Genomic DNA, 21,294 nt, shown 5'->3' with positions numbered 1-21,294 from the left:
CACAAGCCCCTGGGAGGTGTCAGCTTTCCCACTGGGCCATTGGCCCCAGCCCCGGGTCCCAAACCGTCCCTGCCTCTGGTCTCCTGGATCCTGGGCCAGCGCTGGATGCCCCCTCCTTCCGTTCCCCTCCAGACCTGGCGCTGGCCATAGCACGTAGCTCAGTGTCACCCCCCTCCCCCCCCACCCCCCCATACACATGCACTAAAGCTTTCAGTGAGCCAGCCCTGCCCCCAGCCCAGCAGGCTGGGGACCCGGAGGCTGGGAGGGGCCGTGTCCCCGGAGCCTGCACATCCCAGGGGCTGTTCTTGGGGGCCTGAGATTCACAGATGAGATACACGGGAGGTATCACACCCTTGAGTTCCCCCCAACCCTGACCCATCAAGAACTGAGGGGCGTTTTTATAGGTGGCTTGGGCTTCCCTTGCAGCTCCGCTGGTAAACAATTTGCCTGCAATGCGGGAGACCCAGGTTCAATCCCTGGGTTGCGAAGGTTCCCTGGGGAAGGAAATGGCAACCCACTCCAGTATCCCTGCCTGGAAGATCTCACAGACAGAGGAGCCTGGTGGGCTGCAGTCCATGAGGTCACAAAGAGTCGGGCACGGCTGAGCAACTCACACTTCCTTACTTACAGGTAGGTCAGGCAGGGAGGGGGCCCGAGGCTGACCCAGAACCCAGGCTGGACGGAACCTGGGCCTGCGGGCCCTCTGGGACGAATGGAGGTCCCCCACGTGCTCTCTCCACATGGCCACCAGGGGAAAGTCACGGCACCCAGAGGTGCCCCGGGACGGTTCGGGTGGGCTGAGGACTGTCCCACTTGGAGTGCGGTGGAGGGGACCGCTCGCCCCTGCCTGGGCCCCGCCAGTCCAGGGGCCTCGGCCCCAGGTGCCCAGAGCAACTGACAGTCGTTCCTAGCTGACACTCATGTCGGGGAGACCCCTGGACGGCCATCTGGGGCTTGCGGAGGGCGGGGAATGAGCAGTGCGCTCTGCGGGAGGGTGGAGGGGGGGTCTCTAAAGACCTGGGGGCCACTGGGAGGGAGGGGGAGAGGATGAACGTGAGACTCCAGCCCGAGAGGGTGTGGGGCCGCAGCAACGGGCACGGCTGCTGGACCCGGAGACGGGTGCCTGGCTGGTTCCGACCGCCCACCTGTTGGGCCCTGGGTCGCTCGTCTTCCCTAGAGCCTCTGAGCTGCCAGCGTGTGGCGATGGGAAGCCGGTGGGTCTCCCCTGGGGAGAGGGGTGATACTGGGCCCGCGAGAGGGTGGCGTTGGCCTCCACAGGGCCTGGCCCAGAGCAGCAGGGACCCCGAGAGGATTGGGGCATTAGGGCCCATTTACCGAGGGGGCCCGGTGCCTCTACTGCTCATGTGTCCCTGCAACCCTGCCTGCCCCTCCCTGCCTTGTGCGGGGTGGTGGTGGGGGGGCTGAGACACGGCTCAGCTGAGCTCAGAGGTCCTTTCAGTGCCCCCTCGAAGCCCAGAGATGAACACGGGTCCTTCTCCTCCAAGGGGCAAGGGCGTGCACAGGGGACCCAGGCTGGGGGAGACCAGGGGGTGGGGGCGGGTCCGGGCCCCAGCTCTGCCTCCAGGGGTTGTGCCCAAGCTTTATTTTCCAGAAGCAAGACCAAGGAGATGGATTCGAGGACTCAGCCCTCCCCTAGCTCCACAGCGAGAAGGACAGACTGCGGTTCACAGGGAAGGTGCAGGACCAGCCGGACGGCTCACCGGGCCGCTGGGACACCGGGGTGGTGTCGTCCTGCAGCTGAGTCCCAGGCGGCCCGCTCTCCGAGTGGCCTCAGGAAGCCTTCTCCACTGGCAGAGGCCTGTCTGGGGACTGGGGCTGGACAGGGGTCTGCAGGGGCCCAGGTGACCCTGGAAGAGGCCTGGGGGGAGGGGACACTTGTCTGCAGCCCTCGGGGTCAGATGCCATGTCCCCAGATGGCTGACAGAGCCTCGGACTCTGCTGGTCAACCTGACTTGACCTTGAGCGTCCAGGCAGGGCCTGGCCCAGGGTGACAGACCATGGCCTGCCGGTCGGCAGGAATCACCTCTTCTACCCCATGGGTCAGCCCGACGAACACCCTGTGGGCACACGGCCCTGAGACAGACGGACAGAGAGAAGGAGGACAAGGTGTGGCCTCTCTGGAGGGTAGCTGGGGAGTGTGAATCAAAACTGTCAAGCACATGTACCCCTCGAGCCCACGACGTGACTTCCAGAAATTTACTACAGGGTGTGAGATCTGTACAATTGATATCTGTGCCAGGAGCCGTGTGGGAGGATTTGCTCTGCAGGCCTATTTTCACGAGTGAAAACATCCATCAGCAGGTAGGAGGCAAGTAAACCAAGGGTGATGCAGCAAATGCTAAACACGGCCACAGAGACCACGCCGCGGCCATGGAGACCACACCGCGGCCATGGAGACCATGCTGCTGACACAGAGACCACACCACGGACACGGAGACCATGCCACGGACACACCACCACACTACGGACACAGAGAACACGCCACGGATATGGAGAGCATGCCACGGAGAGCACTTCGTGGACACGGAGACCAGGCTGTGGCCATGGAGAGCACACTGCAGCCATGGGGACCATGCCATGGACATGGAGACCATGCCGTGGCCATGGAGAGCACGCCACGGACATGGAGACCACACCACGAGCACGGAGATCACAACACAGCCACGGAGACCATGCCGCAGACACAGAGACCATGTAGCGGACACAGACCACACTGTGGGCATACCACCATGCCATGGACACGGAGACCATGCCGCGGCCACAGAGAGCATGCTGCGGCCACGGAGACCATGCGGCTGACATGGGGACCATGGCATGGTCATGGAGACCACGCCACAGCCACAGAGGCCACGCTGAAGACACAGAGGCCACGCCGCGGACATGGAGGCCATGCCGCGGACAGAGATTGCGTCACAGACACAGAGATTGCGTCACGGACACAAGACCATGCCACAGACACGGAGAGCATGCCACAGCCACGGAGACCATGCTGCAGACACGGCGTGGAGGAGGCGGCCGTGACATGGCGACTCCAGGGCAGGGTGACATAAATGACCGACAGCCCACTTGACCTTCTTGGTTCGTCCGTGTCCCCACAATGAGTGTGCATCTCATTTACTGCAGAGCATGCCCCCAGCAGAGCTGGCACCTGCCCGAAAATAAACGAGAAGCCAGAGATGCTGGGCCTGGAGGGGGGCTTGGGGAGACAATCTTTGCAAAGGCAGGTGGCCGAGGGTCCTGGAGGAGTGTGGACTGGCCTGGGGCCCCTCCATCGGGTCCACCCAGACCCCCTCTTGAGCAGCCAGCGTCCCCCAAGCTGCTCCATGCACACGCCCCCCACCTCCAGGCCGGAGGGGACCAGAGCCTGTTCTCCAGGTGCCCACAGCTGCGCCAGCCTCACCGAGAGGCCATCAGCTCCAGGCACCCTCATCTGGCAGGTGTCTGCCTGGGGCCACTCCCCAGCCCAGGGCTGCTCCCCCATCCTGTCCTTCCCACAACCTCCCCGCCCCCCAATCTTAGAATCTCTGCTGCAGAATCCTCTCTGTTCCTGGGGGCAGGGCCGCCGTGTGGGGTCCCTGGCTTGTCCCTGCAGCCCCAGTGCCAGGGAGCGTGCGGTGTGTAGCAGGTTCTATCGAAGATGTTCCCTGGGCGGGAGGGGGCATCTGACCCAGAGGGATGTGTATACAGCAGGCACCCGGGAACCAGACTCGGCTGACTGAGGCCGTGACGCCTTCTCCACCTTCGGAGCTGCTCCGAGGGGCCAAGAAGAGACTGCAGGGGGTTGGGGGGACACTGCAGAGGCAGGGGCTGGGGACGCAGGGCCCAGAGGCCCGGCAGGTGTGGAGGAAACAGCGCTGGAGTCTCTCCTGGGGGGTCTCTGGGGAGGGTGGGCTCAGCCCCTCCGGGAGCTCCTCAAGGTCACGGGGGTGTCCGGGGTGAGACCTTCCGCAACCTTCCCCACTGCCTTCTGCTCTTCAGGGCCGTGTGTGGACAGCAGGGGACCCTGTTCCGGGAGCCCCGCCCTGAGGGCCGGACCCCCCACCGCAAACGCGGGCTCTGGGGGCAGTTACAAACGCTGGCAACGAAAGCAGGAGGAAGCGGGGGCGCCAGGCAGGAGGTGAGGACGAAGGTCTATTTTAAATCCGAGTTCAGGGAGATGAGAGGCAGCCGCGCCCGGGGGCAGTGGTGGGGGGCCGCGGGGCGTCGCGGGAGCCTCGGTTACACCGACCTCTCTGCTTCGGTATTTCACATTTTCCTGCCGAGTCAAAAGGGACGGCCTTAAAGCTCGCGCTTGAAGGGCCCAGGAGAGAAGCCATAAAAGCCTTGAGGCGAGAGAAGAAATACACACAACGTTACAGCCCCATCCTGCCCCCGCAAGATCATCCCGAGTTTAAAAGGCTGAAAACAAGCCAGGTGCCTCTGAGGACACCAAACGGATGACACCGGTGGATCAGAGGCTGCACGCCCCCTGAGATGAGGACGGTCAGAGGCACAGTGGTGCAGGTTCAGCGTCAGCAGCGACACAGAGGGAAGAGGAGCCAGGGGCGTCGCCCGGGGTCCCCAGTGTCCGCCCCCCCAAATGGGCTGCAGCGTCCCGAAAGCCCGGACGCCCAGGGGCTGGGCCCCGGGCTGGCCCCCTGCAGAGTGGCCTGGGGCCTCCAGCCCCGCCCTGGGCCTTTGGGAGGCTCCGGCCTGAGGACCTGGCTCTCCCAGGGGTCCAGGATGTGTCCCCTGATTCACAACGGCTCCCCAAGGTCAACCACACCGCGCCAGAGGCCCCGAGCTGGGAAACTGGCAGAGACTGGGAGCCAGGGTCCAGGTGCTGCCCTCGGCTCCCAGAGGCCTGGGCTGGGGGCGGTGATCCCTGGGAGACCACCAGTCCAGTGTGTTTCCTGCTGGGCGGCCTGGAGGGGGCCACGACGTGAGCTGGGGCAGCGGGTGCCAGCCGCCAGCCCCCCGTCACCTCCTCCCCCGCCACCGTGATCACCCCCAGAACTCTGCTAGGCTGCCACGTGGCCGCTCACTGGCTCGGAGCCCTGGCAGCCCACGGGGAAGCGTCACGGCTGGACCGCACATTTGCACCCGCTTTTGCTGGGTGCCCACGGCAGCCTCTCTCGGGCTCCGGGTTTTACAACCTCTGGGGCCTCCCAGGAGGCGGCCCCACCACCGAGGCGTCGAAGCCAGGCGCTGCCTTGAGGTGACGCCAGTGGGTCGGTGGCCTGAGCCCTCGGCCCGTGCACACACTCACGCCCTCCCCAGGGGGAAGGCCGCCCCCTCACTCCCCTCCTCCTCTTTGGTCGTGAAAACACCCAGCTCTCAGTGGTGTGGCAATGGGCAGTCACTGCCCTGGCCAGGCCCTGGGCAGCCTGAGGCACCACCAGCCTGGTCTCTGGTGCTGCCGAGGGTGCCCCGAGTGCCAGGGACTGGACACGACTGTGCACGGGCCTTGTCTCCCCTCCCACCCACACACACACCCACACACACACCCACACCCACACACACACACACACACACACGCGCGGATCAGGGATGATGCAGTTGCCCTGTGTCAGCCCAGCCTTGGGGTGCCAGCGCCCCAGGTCTGGGCAGGAAGGCCTGCGGGACTAGAGGCCGTGCGCTCAGCGCCCCTGCAAGTCACCCTCAGGAATCAGAGCCCCAGGGCTCCAGGGACGGGCTCGCACTTTCCCCTTCTGAGACGGCTGTTTTTTGAAAGGGTGTTTTTCGGTTCCCAGGTAAACACGGGTGATGCAAGTGCGGCTGTTCTCCCCGGGTTCACTCCCCAGGCCGGGGACCCACTGAGAGCCTGGCAGGCCGGGCAGGGACGAGTGGCCCTCGACGGCGGAGCGATGACCGGGTGTGGAGGCGGGAACGCCTGGTGTGCCCAGGTCTCCCAGCTGAGCAGGACACAGGACGCAGGCAGCGGAGAGCCCGGAGGGGCTCATGTCTCAGGGGAAGGTCAGCGGCCAGAGGCCAAGGACCACAGTGTCCCTCCTCCAGACGCTGGGGCCAGCAGCCTGTGCCCAGCGAGTGGGCGCCGTGAGAGTTCACGGGACGCACGCTGGGCCGGGGAAGCTGGACACGCCCCCTCCCTGGTGGAGAGGGCCCCACGGTCAGGCCCGGCGCTCAGCCGGGCACCTGAGAGGTCTGTGCCTCTCTGGAGGCCCCGGTGATCTCGTCTGTATAATAAGGCGGCCCCCTGGCCCCACCTCCAGGATCGCTGGGAGGACAACATGGCTGCATCTGTGATGTCACCCCGTCTCCCTAGAATGCCACCCCCTTCCCACCCAGCAGTCAGCCCGAGCCCGGCTCCTAACCATTGCTTCTCCAGGAGTCTCTGCAAGCTCCCGGCCCCTGCCCACCGTGGCCACCCTCTCCTGGGTGCGGTGGGCTGGAGGATGGCATCCCAGAAAAGATACGTGGACATCCTGACCTCAGGGGCTGTGGAGGTGACCTCCTTAGGAAACAGGGTTTCTGCAGACATGACCAAGTGAAGATGAGGCGGTCCTGGAGCAGGGGCCCTGGTCCAACGACTGTGTCCTTGTAAGAGGAGAAGAGGACACAGACCCAGGAGGAGGCCAGGTGACCGCAGAGGCAGAGGCTGGAGGGAGGCGGCCACAAGTCCAGGGACACCCGGGGCCGCCAGCGGCGGGGAGACGCAGGAAGAGCCCTCCTCCGGAGCCTTGGGAAGGAGACTGTTCCACCAGGACCTGGATTTGGGGCTTCCGCCTCTGGACCTGGGGGTCCCTTTTGGTTGCTGTAAGCCACCAGCTTGTGGTCCTTGGTCAGGGCTGCCCCAGGCCCTCACACTAGGCGCTCAAGGCCGGCCTGAACCGAAGGTGAGTGTGGATGCTCCGAGGATGTGGCTGAGACACCTGTGCCCCCAGGCCCCCTGCTGAGACGGCAGGACCGTGACCTCTCCATGCAGCGGAGCACACGGACCTCAGACGGAGCTGACCCGGGCGCCTCTCCCTGTCCCCACCTGGGACAGATCCACACTGGCCCTGCCTCGTCTGTGCCCACAAGAAGCAGAGCTGAAGGCAGGCACACCACCCGAGCCCAAACTGAGCAGAGAAAGTTGATGCTCCCTGGAGAACGGCCTGCCTGTCGCTGGGGAGGGTCTCCAGGTGACACGGGGACGCTGCGCCGGGGCCACCTCCCAGGCTCTGAGCAGGAGGTTCTCCATCCCCTCTGCCCACTCCCAGGGAAGAGCCGGTGCTCAAAAGCCCCTGGAATTGGCCACTGAAGTCCCCTCTGCCTCCTGAGCCAGACCCGAAAGAGCACATCACACTTTCCTAAGACGTGGGCAGATGCCGGATGCAGCCGGGTGACGCGGGGAGCGTGAGTCATCATGGGCCTCAGTGGGAAAGCGCCTCTCTCTCCAGTTCACTTTCCAGCCTCCTGATGGTGTCAAGGGAGAGAAGTCTGGGTCTTTATGTGGCTACGTCTCTGCGAATCTCTCTACTTAACAAAAGCAGGGCAGCCTTGGGCGCAAAGCTGCGGCAGACAAAACGGGGCAGCATGACCCACAGCACAATCTGGTGTTTCGAGCTCGCGGTGCTATTAGATCACCTGCTGTTCATTACAGGTGAGGGTGATTTTCTAATTGCAGCAACAATTTAGAGTTTCTCATAGATGCACATTTACTGAAGTAAAAATAAACGAGTGGACTTAACCATGTTCTAAAAACACAGTGCAAATAGATGGGGAAAAAGTGGAAATGGTGACAGATTCTATTTTCTTGGGCTCCAAAATTACTGCGGATGGTGACTGCAGCCACAAAATTAAAAGACACTTGCTCCTTGGAAGGAAAGCTATGACAAACCTAGACAGAGCATTAAAAATCAAAGACATCATTTTGCCAACAAAGGTCTGTATAGTCAAGGCTATGGTTTGACTGAGGACGCTGTCAAAGGAAGGCTGAGGGCCAGAGAATTGATGTTTTCAAATTGTGCTGCTGGAGAAGACTCTTGGGAGTCCCTTGGACAGCAAAGAGATGAAACCAGTCCATCCTAAAGGACATCAACCCTGAATATTCACTGGAAGGACTGATGCTGAAGTTCCAATATTTGACCACCTGATGCAAAGAGCCAACTCATTGGAAAAGGCACTGATGTTGGGAAAGACTGAAGGCAAGAAGAGAATTGGGTTCAGAGGATGAGATGGTTGCACGGCATCACAGACTTGATAGACATGAGTTTGAGCAAAGTCAGGGAGATGGTGAAGGACAGGGAAGCCTGGCGTGCTACAGTCCATGCGGTTGCAAAGAGTCAGACACGACTTAGCAACTGAACAACAACAATGACCGAAGTCTCCAGGAAAAGGGTTAAATTATTTCTCATTTATACCTAAGGCTGCAAGGCACTGTGTGTAAAGCTTTTTACAAAGACCTCCCCTGAACGTGGGAAGGCTTGTAAAGGTCCGGTGCTGAGAAGGGGGAGCTGCTCTGGTCCGGGGAAGGCCCCCACGGCCTGAAGGAGCGGCTCCCTGGGGGGCACAGCTTCCACGGGGTTATTCCTGCCTGACAGGCCAACGGGGGCCCGGCCAGAGGCGGGATGCTCTGGACTGGACTGAGAAGTGATGAATGGCCACGTTGGGCAGAACAGGCTCACCAGAGATAAACAGCAAGTTCTTTATGCTTTCGAGATTTAAAAATAAACTGGAAAATGACACAGTTTAAAAATAATGAACAGGCGGGAGGACAGTCATTTGCCTGTGTGTCTTCCTTCCAGCATTTGTTAAACCGCAGTTTAAAAAACAATCTGCAGCTCTGCTGGACGGCAGGGACACGAGCTGGTGGGGGCTGGAGGCGGCCCCCCGAGGGAGGAGCCCCTCAAAGACCCACTCGGTGCGGAAGGAGCCTCTTTTCCCTCTGCTGCGCTGAGAGCTCTCGGCAGGAAGCCCGTAAGGTCAGGCCTACTAGGTGCGCCCGGGGCCGCTCCCTGAAACGGCCTCTGCTACTCCCAGCTGAGGGTCTGCTGCCCGTCCTGGCCTCTGGGCGGAGGTTGCCACGGGCCCCCCTTTGCATCCTCCAGGAGCCCGTCCGCCCTGGTAACAGGGACGAGCAGGGGACCCCCGGGGAAGACCCCCGCCAGCACGGTAGGGAGCAGGAGCTCCGCCCCAGGGACTCCTGCACACGGCCGAGGGCACAGAGAGCTCTGTGAGCGTTGGGACGAACGGCCCGGTGGCTCAGCGTCCCCTTGACCACCCAGCCCGCCGGAAGGGCCACATTTGGTTCCACGCGGAGGGCGTCTGCTGGACTGGACAGCAGGCAGTGAGGAGGGGCAGCCCAGACACCGAGGCTGCGGGTGGGGGGCGCCGGCAGGCGGGAAGCCAGGGAGCAGCGGGGCCTGGTGGCCGCAGGCGTGCTCGCCCCACACACGCTTCATCGGACTCCCTACCCACAGGTGGGGCTCAGACCCAGGTAAGCGTGACTGGGTGTTTATGAGAGAACCTCATATGATGTGGGCCTCTGGCCCCATCCCAAGTCCAGGCACTGGAAATGCTGGCCAAGGGCACCCGGGCAGATACAAGACCATCAGGATGCAAGGGAGTGAAGTCCGAAAACATTTCCAGACATTTATGGGTTTAAGAGGCTCTGATCACTGCAAAATCTTACTCCCTACAAACATTTGGGCCTCGCAGGAAATAAAAATAGAAACACACCCCAGGAACCCACTGATGAGCCCTCCCTCTGTGCTGGGGGCCCAAGGTCATGGTCATGGCTGAACTGCATCCCCCAAAGCCTTGTGTTGGGGTCCTGACCCCCAGGACCTCAGAATGTGGCTGTATTTGGAGACGGGGTCTTCAAGAAGGTGGTTAAGGTAAAATGAGGTCACTAGGGTGGGGTCCTGATCCCACAGGACTGGGTCCTTACAGGAAGAGGATTAGGGTTAGGGTTAGGGTTAGAGGAGGTCAGGACGCAAACACACTCAGCGATGACCCTGTGAGGACACGGGGAGGAGATGGCCGTCTGCATGCCCAGGAGCGGGGCCTCAGGAGGACCAGCCCCGCCCACACCTGGGTCTAGGGCTCCAGCCTCCAGGCCTGGAGACAAGGAGTATCTGTGGTGTTTGTTACAGCGGCCAGAGCTGACTGATACGCCCACACGAGCAGGCTTCCCCGAGACAGGTGGATCAGCGCTCAGCGCCCTGGGAGCCCGGGCATCTCCCTGGCCACAGCCGGGAAATGCAGGAGACGAGGTTTTTCTCCCAAGGTGGACGCCCAGCACAGGGGCCCGAGTCCTGCCGGGGCCACTTCCCAGCTGGTGCCCGTGGCCCAGGGTGTCCCCCAGTTCCCAGAGGACTGGGGTACCAGCATCACCAGTGGTCCTCCGCACCCAGGCCCCAGGAGACCAGCTGCCTTCCACCAGCAATCTGCTTCCACGTGGAAATAACCGTGGTCGGGGTCTTGGCCCCCACCTGTGTCCCAGGTTTGGTGTGGCAGGGGGGTGTGTTTCAGCCTGGGCCCCTCCTCACTCTAACCAGCTCCAGGCAGAACCTGCAGACCCTCAGCCGGACCCCACCCTCCCTGGACCCTTGCGGTCGCAGGTTCAGTCTATGTTTTTCAGCTTAACTGAGGTGTAATCAGCAAATAAAACAGCGAGATACTTAAAGATCTGTATGTCATGCTGATCTGACACATGTCCCAGCGAGAGAGAATTCCTCCTGTCTAGTTAATTAGCACATCCGTCGGCTCACGTATTGGTATTTATTTTTTCTTGGTGAGCACAGTTACGTTCCACACTCCCAGTGAATCTCAGTTCTACAACAGTGCTGTCAACTACAGTCATCACCTTACACGTAGTTCTTGCTTTTAATTAACAGAATGGGCTGGTCACCGAGTGACCCCTCGGGGGACCCTGGCCACCACCTTTGCGTGCCCTTGGGAGCCGATGTTCAGCCTGCAGCCGATGCAGAGGGGGAGCAAAGACCTCGCTCCAGAGGGGTTCAAGGCGACAGGCAGTCCTGGTGGGTCTCCAAGGCCAGGAGAGTCGAGGGATGCGCTAGGAAAGCTCATCTTGACCCCAGACAGCACAGTGAGCTGAGGACCTCACCCACCAGGAGACGCAGCCCCTGCCCACCCACCGGGCTGGGTCCCCACGCCCACCCCGGTGCTGGGAGCTTTGTGACTCTTCAGTGCCACCCGTGGCGGGGTGTCCTTCTCCAGGGGAAAGGCTGGCTCCCCTCTATGTGCGCTGGGGCGTCTGTGGCAGCCATGTGGCCCCATCCAGTTGGGCTGCTTACATGCTCCCCCTGAGACCCTGAGACCTCGCCCCAGGCCAGTACCCCAGAGGAGCACCTGCCTATGTGCCCCAGGAGACCCAACATAGATGGGAGCAGATGGAACCTCCCCAAGGCCCCTCGACAGAAGAGTGAGCCTGTGAAAAAAGTGTTAGTCGCTCAGTCATGTCCAGACCCCGTGGACTGTAGCCCGCCAGGCTCCTCCGTTCATGGAACTGCCCAGACAATACTGGAGTGGGTTGCTGTTCCCGTCTCCAGGGGATCTTCCTGACCCAGGGATGGAACCCACGTCTCCTGCATCGCAGGCGGATTCTTTATGGCTGAGCCACCAGGGGAGCCCAAGCCCAGGGCTTAAGTCCTCACTTATGATGGAAAATAAGGAAAGTGAAGGGGCACGGGCACTCAAGACCACAACAGCCAAAAGAAGCTGCAAAGCCTGCGTTTTCGGGATTTTGCATCCCCTCCGTGACTCTGGAATTACGGGAAGTAAGAAGGGCGTGAAGGCAGCATGACTGTCATGCAATAGCTGTCACACAGCCAAGGGGCCTGCGCTCGTCTCTGGACTCAGCCAGATACGGCAAAGGCGCAGGAGCGCGCGGGGGACGTCAGCTCGGCACCCCCATGGGGGACCACGGAGGCGGGGGTGGCAGTTAGTTCCCATGCTGGAACTCTGGGCTCTCAGCCTGAAGCAAGCAGAGCCAGAGGTCAGGACCTTGACGAGGCGGGATCGGTCTTATTCTTTTATGTGGTTTCTGTGTGTAAACCTTTCCCAGCCATTAATCATTAATCAAAACTGTAATCAATGATAAGGAACGATCCCTCCCGGCTGGCAGAGCCTCAGTTGACGCGGGCCAGGTGGCTGTACCATCTGGGAGGCCGGCTGTGTGCTTCAGACTTGTCCTCCTCTCATCTCCGAGGCCGCTGCTGCCGCGGCCCTTCTCACAGATGGAAAAACTGAGGCCTGGAGCTTAAAGGACTCGCCCAGGGCCCCTGGCTAGTGACGTGTCCGAGCTGGGGGGGACCTCTCCCCTGGTTCTCAGACCACTGAGCCCACGATGTGACCACCGCGCAGCTGGGCACCCATGTGGTCGGACGGGAGGCTTTGGAGCCCCCACGGCAAGTCAGGAGCCCCCTCTCCAGGGCGCTGCTCACAGTAGTCTCAGGGCATCTGGGTTAATGAGCTCCCGTGACCCGCCTGCCACCGCCTAAAACAAAACACCCAAACCAAACAAACAGGAGCAGCCGCTCACTGACCCGTCAGCAAACAAGTGACAGTTTCCCAGCAAGCGGGTGGAGGCGAGGGCCTGGCCCGGGGTTCCAGCCCGGAGACCGGCCCCGGCCCCAGATGAGAAGGGACGATCTGGACAAAGAGGTGATGTGTCCACAACGGAACGCGGCTCAGCCACAAGAGAAGATGAGCGCCTGCCATTTGAGGCAACACAGATGGACCCCAGGGCATCATGCTAAATGAAACAAGTCAGACGGAGAAAGATAAACACTGCAGGGTCTGACTCGTATGTGGAATCTAACCAACAAACAAAAAACCGGAACAAGTGGACAAGCCAAACAGACAGAGAGGCGGGCAGTGGTTGGGGGGCTCCGGGCGTGTGAAATGGGTAAAGGGGTCATCGGTACGGGATGAGACGAGACCATCCTGTGTGAGCGGGCCGTGGAGTACACAGAGCTCGAAATACAACATACGCATCCTGTACACCACGGAGCTGACTCCTGTTGAAAACCAGCGTCGCCTCGGTTTAAAAAATATTTATAAAGTGTTATATAGTACGTGCTAAGTCGCTTCAGTCATGTCCGACTCTGTGTGACCCTACGGACTGCAGCCCGCCAGGCCCCTCTGTCCATGGGATTCTTCAGGCAAGAATACTGGAGGGGGTTGCCATGCCCTCCTCCAGGGGGTCTTCCCGACCGAGACCAAACCCACGTCTCATGACTCCTGCACTGGCAGGTGGTTCTTTACCATGAGCGCCATCTGGGAAGCCGCCCTTAATATAGTATATTTTGGGCAAAAGAGAAGCGCAGGTAAGGGGCAAGGTGGACCCACGCAGGGCCGGCGGACAAGGCGGCGGGTCGGGGCTGCGCTCCCCCAACGCCTGGTGTGTTCCCTGCACGCCAGCCTGGTGCTGCCAGGTCAGCGGGAAGGGCGCTCCAGGCCGGGCATCAGCGCCTGCTGAGGCACAGAGGTGCTGATCACGTCGGAGTGAGCGCCCCAGCAACCGGGGAGAGCGGGCGAGGCTGGGGTGGGGCTGCCCCAGGCAGAGAGCGGACCAGCCCAGCGCCAGGCGGCTGGAAGGTTCTCCTGCAGGACAGGCCTCCACTGCTGCTGATGGGGGAGACGTCCAGCCCACGGAGGGTCTGCGCGGGAAGGAAAGCGGGCAGGGCATGGCCGAGGCCCCCGCGGCAGGCCGAGGACTGAGACTACAGCGCGGGTGTGTGGGGGGGACGCCTTCCCCTCTCCCTGGGGGCCTCCAGAGCTCACCGACCAACCAGCAAGGATGACCCACCCTGGCCACTCAAACGGACACGCAACCTGGCCTGTTCCTGCGTGTCCTAACCCTGCAGGCCACCCAGTGGGGCTGAATTCTGACGCTTCTGGCTCAAGGTGTCACCTTCTGGCAACCCCAACTCTCCCAGCCTCTCAGGACCAAGGGCTGGGCCTCTTCCCATCCCCCTCTTTTTAAAAAACTTGATAGTATACTTTTTAGAATACATAGATTGGTTAGACATCTGGATTAAAATGGTAAAAGGACTTTCATACAGTTTTTAGGAACGATACCCATTGTTGTTTACAATAGCATCAGTTACTGTACTTGGATTTGGGATTTGGGGAAAGATGAAACTCATTCAGCCTTTGGGTCCCGACCTGCGGGTGCTGCCCCCCAGGGGACCCGTCCTAGGGCAGGCAGCTCAGTTCCAGAGACAGCACGGACACTGCAGAACAGGGGCCCAAGCGGAAGCAGTGTGGGTGGGCCGGAGTGGGTCAGGGGTCTTCAAAGTGGGCTGCCGGCTCCGCTCCAGGAGAAGCGGGTGGAGGATGCAGGAGGGGCACCAGGTCCCCCAAAGGGCTCACGCGGGGCAGCCCTCGTGGGCGACTGGCAAAGCCCCTCCTGTCCTGCCCCAGGACTGCAGGGACTGCGGGCAGCAGCAGGCCTCCACTTCAGTGACACGAAGTCCTGGGTGAAGTCGAGGGGGCTGGGGAGAGATTTCCAACCACAAGTCTTGTGGCATTCACACTTTTGAAAACGAGTGGACACCTTCTTCCACATAAAACCTGCTGGAACCTCCAGGCTATAAAGCAGCTGGAAGGGCAGGTGCTGGGGACCCGAGCCCCCTACAGATGGGCCTCCGGACGCCCCCTCTCTCCAAGCTGCTGCCCCGGGACTCCCCGTCTAAGGGGGCAGGAATGTGGGACACAGGATGGCAAAGATCTGGGGGCCTTAAGGGAGACCTATGGATGGGGCTTCCCTGGTGCCTCAGACAGTAGAGAATCTGCCTGCAATCCAGGAGGCCTGGGTTCGGTCCCTGGGTGAGGAAGATCCCCTGGAGAAGCAAGTGGCCACCCACTCCAGTATTCTTGCCTGGAAAACCCCACGGACAGAGGAGCCTGGCGGACTACAGTCCATGGGGGTCAAACATGACCGAGTGACTGACACTTTCACAGATGGGGAAACTGAGGCCTGGTGAGAACATATGGAGATCTCGCCATTTTCAGCGGTGGTTTCCTTGTCTCTTTAGTGGGAGCTGGATGGACCCCGTGAGCCCTAGGCTCTCAAGCCCCACTTTGCTTGGGGAGGGGAGACGGAGGCCTCAGGTGAGTGTCTGCACTCGCTCAGGACACCAGGATGAAGGCCGCTTCTGTGGGTCAGTTTGCAATCAGGAGACGGGCCATCTAGGTGCGGGGGGCTGGCGCTCTCTGTCTGGGGGCGGGGTCCTCTCCCCACCTGCGCTCCCCTTCGGGCTGTAAAGTGAAGCCTCAGCTCCCCCTGCCCCCCCAGATCCCCGGGCCCTGCCGCGTGCCTGGCCAGCGTCACCAACACGTGGCCGATGGTCACCCACCTCCTGACTTCTCTCGGGACTGAGGAGGGCCCGGGTTACACATGGGGAAAACAGAGCTTTGGAGAGTAAAGAAGCTGCTGGCCCCAGGGCCTGGGCTAGGAACCCGAGCCTCTTCCTTGGTTCAGCCCCCAAATCCACCGTGATGCCTGGCGCCATCCACCCGAGACCCACCTCCAGACCCAGGCCTGCACCAGGGCCCTGGGGGCCAGCCAGCTCAGCCCAGGCCAGGCCGGCAGACGGGGAAGCAGGGATCCAGGCTCCCCTCAGGGACAGGGTTATGCGGGAGGGCCTGTCCTGTTCCTCTGGGTGGCTGAGCACTGACCCAGAGAGGGCCTCGGCCGGGGCACCGAGGATGTGGACGGCGAGGCGTCCCCAGCAGGCAGGGGCTCGTCTGCGGCCACGTCTCATACCACACTCTCAGAGTCCCGCCCCAGAGGCCACACTGGCCTTTAGGTTCCCCGGGAGGCGGGTGGGGGTTGGGGAAGGGGGACTCCTCCCATCCCCCCGTCCTCGGGGTTGGGGTGACGAGCCCCACAAGCTCAGGGTCCACGGGAGGACGTGCAAGGGCCCTGGACCTCTGGGTGTCCCCCAGAGGGTGAGTGAGGCCTGACTGTGAAGCCCGCCCCACACCCAGTCCAGCAGCAAAGCCGTAAGAACACACTGAGCAAACGTGTCAATAAATAACAACGGAGGCCTGTCCCTGGGCTCTCTGACCTGGAAGGTTCCGAGCTCAAGTCTGCAGACCTCAGGGGCCGGTCCCTCCCCATCCCCGCCCCGCCCCGTAGGGTGACCCCAGAGTGGGGTGGGTGAGCGTCACCCTCCCCGGACAGGCCAGGCAGGTCTTGTTCTCCGGCTCCTCCCTCTGGCCTCCTGGGGACGCGGCTCTCCCAGAAAGGGGAGGTCGGAGAGAGCCCCGAGGAGCTGCCCCTGCAGCCAGCGCAGCCCCAGCGACAGGCCCCCGGGAGACCCCGGCCCATTTACGGGCCCTGCCGCATTCATTCCAATAGGCGGGCATAGGCGGCCCCACCGCCCCACCCTCCCCACGCCCGGCGTAGGCCTGGCCCTTTAAGCCACTCCCCCTGTGCCGTATTCACCCCAATAAGCGGGCATATCAATACCTCCGCCTGAAACCTCCCACGGAGAACGCGCCTTTACTCAAGTGGAAGCTGCTGAAAATGGGCTCGCGGTGGCTGTGAGCCAGCCAGCAAGGGAAGGGACAAAGGCACCGCCCCTGCCCACGGTCGGTCAAGGACCGGAAGGCTCCCTCCCTCCTGGCTCAGAAGCAGGTCCAGCTGTGGGCCATCGCCCCGTCTGCCTTCCTGGGGATTTGCCTACTCCTGGTCCACAATCCCACCCTGGCCTTGGACAAGGGAAAGTGACTCCCAGGTGGTCACAACGGTCAGGCTGGCCAGCGGCCTGTGGGACGGGGCGCCCCACAACCCCCCCTCCATGTGCTCATTAACCTGTAAAATGCTCCTTCACTGGGTTATGAGTGGCACTGCGCAGCTGTGGGGCCTGCACACCCCTGCAGCATCCCCCATTTCAGCCAGGGTCAGAGAGGGCCCGGGCAGCTTAGGCCCCCCTCCATTCACCCAGTAAATGTCAGGCATCCCCCCACCCCAAGTCAGCTACTCTGCACACGATACTTCTAATCCAGAAATGGCAGGACCCCTGGGAAGGGGGCAGGCTGGGTCTATCTGTCCTAGGACAGAGGGCATGGGCCGGTCAGGAGTCCTGCCTGCCGATGCTGGTAAGGCCCACAGACCAGGAGGGAGATGCAGGATGGGGTGTCCCTGGGCAAAGACGATTCTTTGCTTCATTTGAGCACCTACTGTGTGCCAGGCCAGGGGTCAGAGCCCCAGGGGAATAGCAGCACATACTGTGTGCCACGCTGGGGGGCAGAGCCCCAGGAGAACATCAGCACCTACTGTGTGCCAGGCCTGGGGGAAAGAGCCCCAGGAGAACATCAGCACCTACTGTGTGCCAGGCTGGGGGTCAGCACCCCAGGGGAACATCAGCACCTACTGTGTGCCAGGCCTAGGGGGCAGAGCCCCAGGAGAACATCAGCACCTACTGTGTGCCAGGCTGGGGGTCACAGCCCCAAGAGAACACCAGCACCTACTGTGTGCCAGGCCTAGGGGGCAGAGCCCCAGGAGAACATCAGCACCTACTGTGTGCCAGGCCGAGGGTAACAGCCCCAGGGGATACGAGCACCTACTGTGTGCCAGGCTGGGGGGCAGAGCCCCAGGGTCATCAAGGCAACGAGTGAAGGATAACCCAAGTGCCAACATGTCGCCTGCCGTGGGCCCACCCTGGCCCATGTGCTCTCTCTGTATCCATCCACTCAACTGAACCGATGCAGGATGCAGGTGGTTTCAGAGACGAGGGATCACAGTGCTGAGAAACGAAGCCTCGCACCTTGGAAGGGAGGAGCAGAAGCCAGTCTGGAGAGAGGAGTGGTGGAGGGTGGACTTGAGAGGTTAGCAAAGTGCTGGCTCTGAGGCTTTTGCCACGGATCCCTTGGGGCTGGCCAACCAGGCTCCTGTCCTGTGCCGTGGGAACAGTCTCTCACTGGCTTCATGACCCAGATAACCTTGGCAATTCTCTGACAGCCCTGTGCCTACCCGGGGCCCAGCCGGTGGTTCCGGGGCTCCTCCCGACGGTCCTTGAGCCTCCCTCCGAGAATCCCAAGGGCCTGTGATGCGGGCGCAGGGATTCCCTCCTCGGGGACTCCTGGGGGCACTTTCAGGCGGCCCCACGTCTTGGGCCTGCAGTGCTTCTTACCTTGACGGCCGATTCCCCAGCTACCTCACTGAACAAAGAACTCGAAGCTGGAGTCCTTGTGTCCCAGACCCAAGTCGCATCTAAGCCCTGGCTTTCGATGGGGCCTGACTTTGATCCTGACCACAGAGTGGGTGCCCACTCCCCTCAGTGTGGACACCAGGATATGCCAACTCACACCCATGGACACACAGGAATCCTGGCTTGGAGCAGCTGCAATGCTGGAGGACACATAATCCAAAGTCCAAGTCCTTTGTCCTCAACTACCACCACCTTCCCTGGACGAGTTCTATCTGCTCACACAGCTCCCCAGCCACTGAAGGGGACAAGCCACCCTGCAAACCTGCAGAGCTCATCCCCGGGGCTTTTCCCTTGACCCACAGGCTCACGGGGCAAGCCCCGCCCGGACAGCAGCCCTCTGTTCCTCTGTGACGGCCTCGAGCAGCACGCCTGGCCCTCGGAGGGGCAGTGCCGTCCTTCTGTGCCACTCAACCCTGCCCCCACCCCCTGACGGTGTCAGCAGCCAGGCAGCTCTACCCGACCTGTGGACCCCTCCCTTCAAATCCAAAAGATGGGGATCCTTTTGACACGCGCACCGTGCGCCCCTGGACAGCTCCCAGTCCCAGGGTTCAGGCCTCACCCCTGTAACTCTTCCTAGCTACGGCTGCACACCTGTCCCTTGAATGAACGGGAAGCGGGGCGGGCACACTTCCATCACCTTGGGTGCGCTCTCGTCCACCTGTGCGTTGTGTGGGTATGCGCGTGTGCACACGCACAACTGCATGCACACGCACCCACTGTGGTTTAACCACAGCATCAGCGGGAAGCGCGAGTCCCCCAAAAACAGCTGCCGAAAACACCCAGCAATCTTCAAACCACTGGCCTGTCACCCCGGTTGTCTTCCCTCCTCCAAGTGCAGCATGTCAGCTGACTGTCACAGTTGAGGAAGCTTCCAGGAAGACAGATTTCAGGGGAGAAACCGATCCGGACCTTCTAAGCACCGTAAAGACCATCCTAGGGGAGAGGGGCTGAGGCCCGCATTCTGGAAAGAGCCGGGAACAGACCTTTGGAGACTCAGCTGATCCCTCAGCCTGACTCAGGCCAGCCTGACCCCCAGGCCCACGAACAAGGGGCTTTGCTCTGGCATCCAGGACGCACCACCCACATGGGTCCACATCGGCACGGGAGCCTCCCCAGGACAGGCCCAGGACTCCCGGCAGCTGGAGGGCCTCCGCCTGGCCCATCTGCTTTGTCACCATCTCCAAACACAGCTGGTAAGACAGACCATACGGACGCACCGAGTGCCTGCCCTCCTGGCAGCCGGGCCCTGCCCCGCACGTGTGCAGGCAGACAATGGGACCGCAGACCTGGGGCCCGAGGGGAGCAGTCCAGACGCCCCCCAGCCGCAGGTGGCCTGCAAAATCCGTCAAGTTCAAGGAGTGGCGCAGCCACACACAGCCAGGGAAGTGGGTAAAAGCCACGGGCCAACCACTCTGCCTGCCATTGTTGAGGCCAGGGCTCTGCCGTCTGGGACCCAGCCCACCCGGCCCACACAGGTCCCCGCCCGCAGGCTGGGCCCACACCCTGGCTGTGACCAGACTGCGGCTGGACCCTGGGGGCATCCCTGGGGCGGGGGGAACCACAGAGGTCAGCCTGTAAAAGGCACCTTGACGGGGCTCCGGCAAACGGGCAGACACACATACAAATTATCTCTGGTGCAGACAGAGGAGAGAGTTGGAAAAACCTCCAAATAGTGAGAGAGCGGAAACCCAACCAGCTGCTTGGCCAGGGCCTGGCTCAGGCCACGATGAGTGGGGGCAGAGAAGTCCACCTCCCCATGGCTGGGCCTGTCCACACCCCCGGGGGCCACTCGGAAGCCCCGATTCCAGGGTCTTCCACAGCCGACTGCAGAGCTTGGCGGGGGTGGGTGGTGGGTGGAAGGTTGGTCCAGACAGTCCCTGCGGGCCCCGGGGGACACTGGCTGCCCCCCAGGGCTGCTGGCACCCCCACCCCACATCCCGCTCTCCCCGACACCCAGGCATCCTCAAGTGCACAGGACCCTCACGCGGACTCACGTCCCCCGAACCATGTCTGAGGCTCCCTGTCTTCAGGGGCTCAGTGGTCTAGAGAAGGAGCGGGGTGGGGACAGCAAAGGTCCTCCCCCGAGCTCAGGCAGCCTCAGTGAGGACACAGACCAAGCCCAGAGCTGGGAGGCCAGACCCCAATCCAGACCCCAAGCAAAGGCAGCACGCCCCCTCCCCGCAGACCCTGCCCCCTTCAAGACTCCCTGGGTCTGGGCTGAGCGAGGACACAGCAGTAGCTCCTCCAGGCAGCCTCTTTCAAGCCCCCCAAACTGGGGAGCCCGGTTACCCGCCGCGCCTCACGTTCAGCACCATCCGCCCCCCAAGCCGCCCGCGTCCGCGATCGTCCCGCGCCACCCCCGGGCTCCCCAGGGCCGGCCACCGTCCCCCGGGTCCGCAGACTCTGGCACCGGGGGGCTCCCCCGACCCCGCAGCCCGCCCCCCCTCCCCACCCCACCCGGCGGCCGCCTGGACGCTCCCGAACCTCCGGGCCGCAGCCCCTCCGGGCCCCTCCCCGCCCGCTCCCCGGCGCCTCCGCAGCCCCGCCGCCCCCTCCCCGCCCGCGGCGCTCCTACCGTGAGAAGCGGGGCGCGCTGGGCCGGGCCGGGCCGGGCCGGGCCGGGCGCGCGGGGGCTCAGCTGGCGACGCGGCCCGGCTGCAGGAAATGCCAGAAGACTGATCCAACCGCGGGAGCGGAGGGAGGGAGCGCGGGGCGGAGGAGAAGAGGCAGGGCGGAGGGACCGAGGGCGCGGCGGCCGCAAAACCCGGGCGGGATCGCAGTGCGGAGCCGGCGCGCCTCGGACCCCGGCCCCTGCCGGGCTGCGCCCTGCCCGCCCGCACGCTGTGGGGCTCCTCCCCTAACCCCTGCCCGCCCCGCGACGGGGGCGCGGACCCTCCTCCGGAAAAGGGGTGCTGGCGGTGACTGGGGTCAGCCTCCAGCGTGAGGGGTGTGGGAGGGCCCGTCGTGGGTACAGATGCTTGCAGGCCTCCAGCACCCCCTCGCAGCCAGGATGTGGGGAGACCCCTCTCTTTCTGAGCCTAAGACTCTTAGCAATTCTCCCCCAGGTGGAAGCCACCAGAACACAAGAGGAAGCCCAGGC

At 62.5% G+C, this 21,294-nt stretch overlaps 1 protein-coding gene across 1 annotated transcript in view; it reads right to left on the bottom strand.

Moving 5' to 3' along the window:
• The window catches only part of OSBPL5 (oxysterol binding protein like 5), a 68,805-nt gene extending 47,951 nt beyond the window's left edge, over positions 1-20,854 (bottom strand). The window contains exon 1 of the mRNA XM_070457829.1: positions 20,770-20,854. The gene's annotated coding sequence lies outside the window, so the exon portion shown is untranslated. The remainder of the gene's footprint in view (positions 1-20,769) is intronic.
• Between the last annotated feature and the right edge of the window lie 440 nt (positions 20,855-21,294).

Source organism: Odocoileus virginianus, chromosome 28, assembly GCF_023699985.2.
Source record: "Odocoileus virginianus isolate 20LAN1187 ecotype Illinois chromosome 28, Ovbor_1.2, whole genome shotgun sequence".
Lineage (NCBI taxonomy): Eukaryota > Metazoa > Chordata > Mammalia > Artiodactyla > Cervidae > Odocoileus > Odocoileus virginianus.
This window is presented reverse-complemented; position numbering and strand designations above follow the sequence as displayed.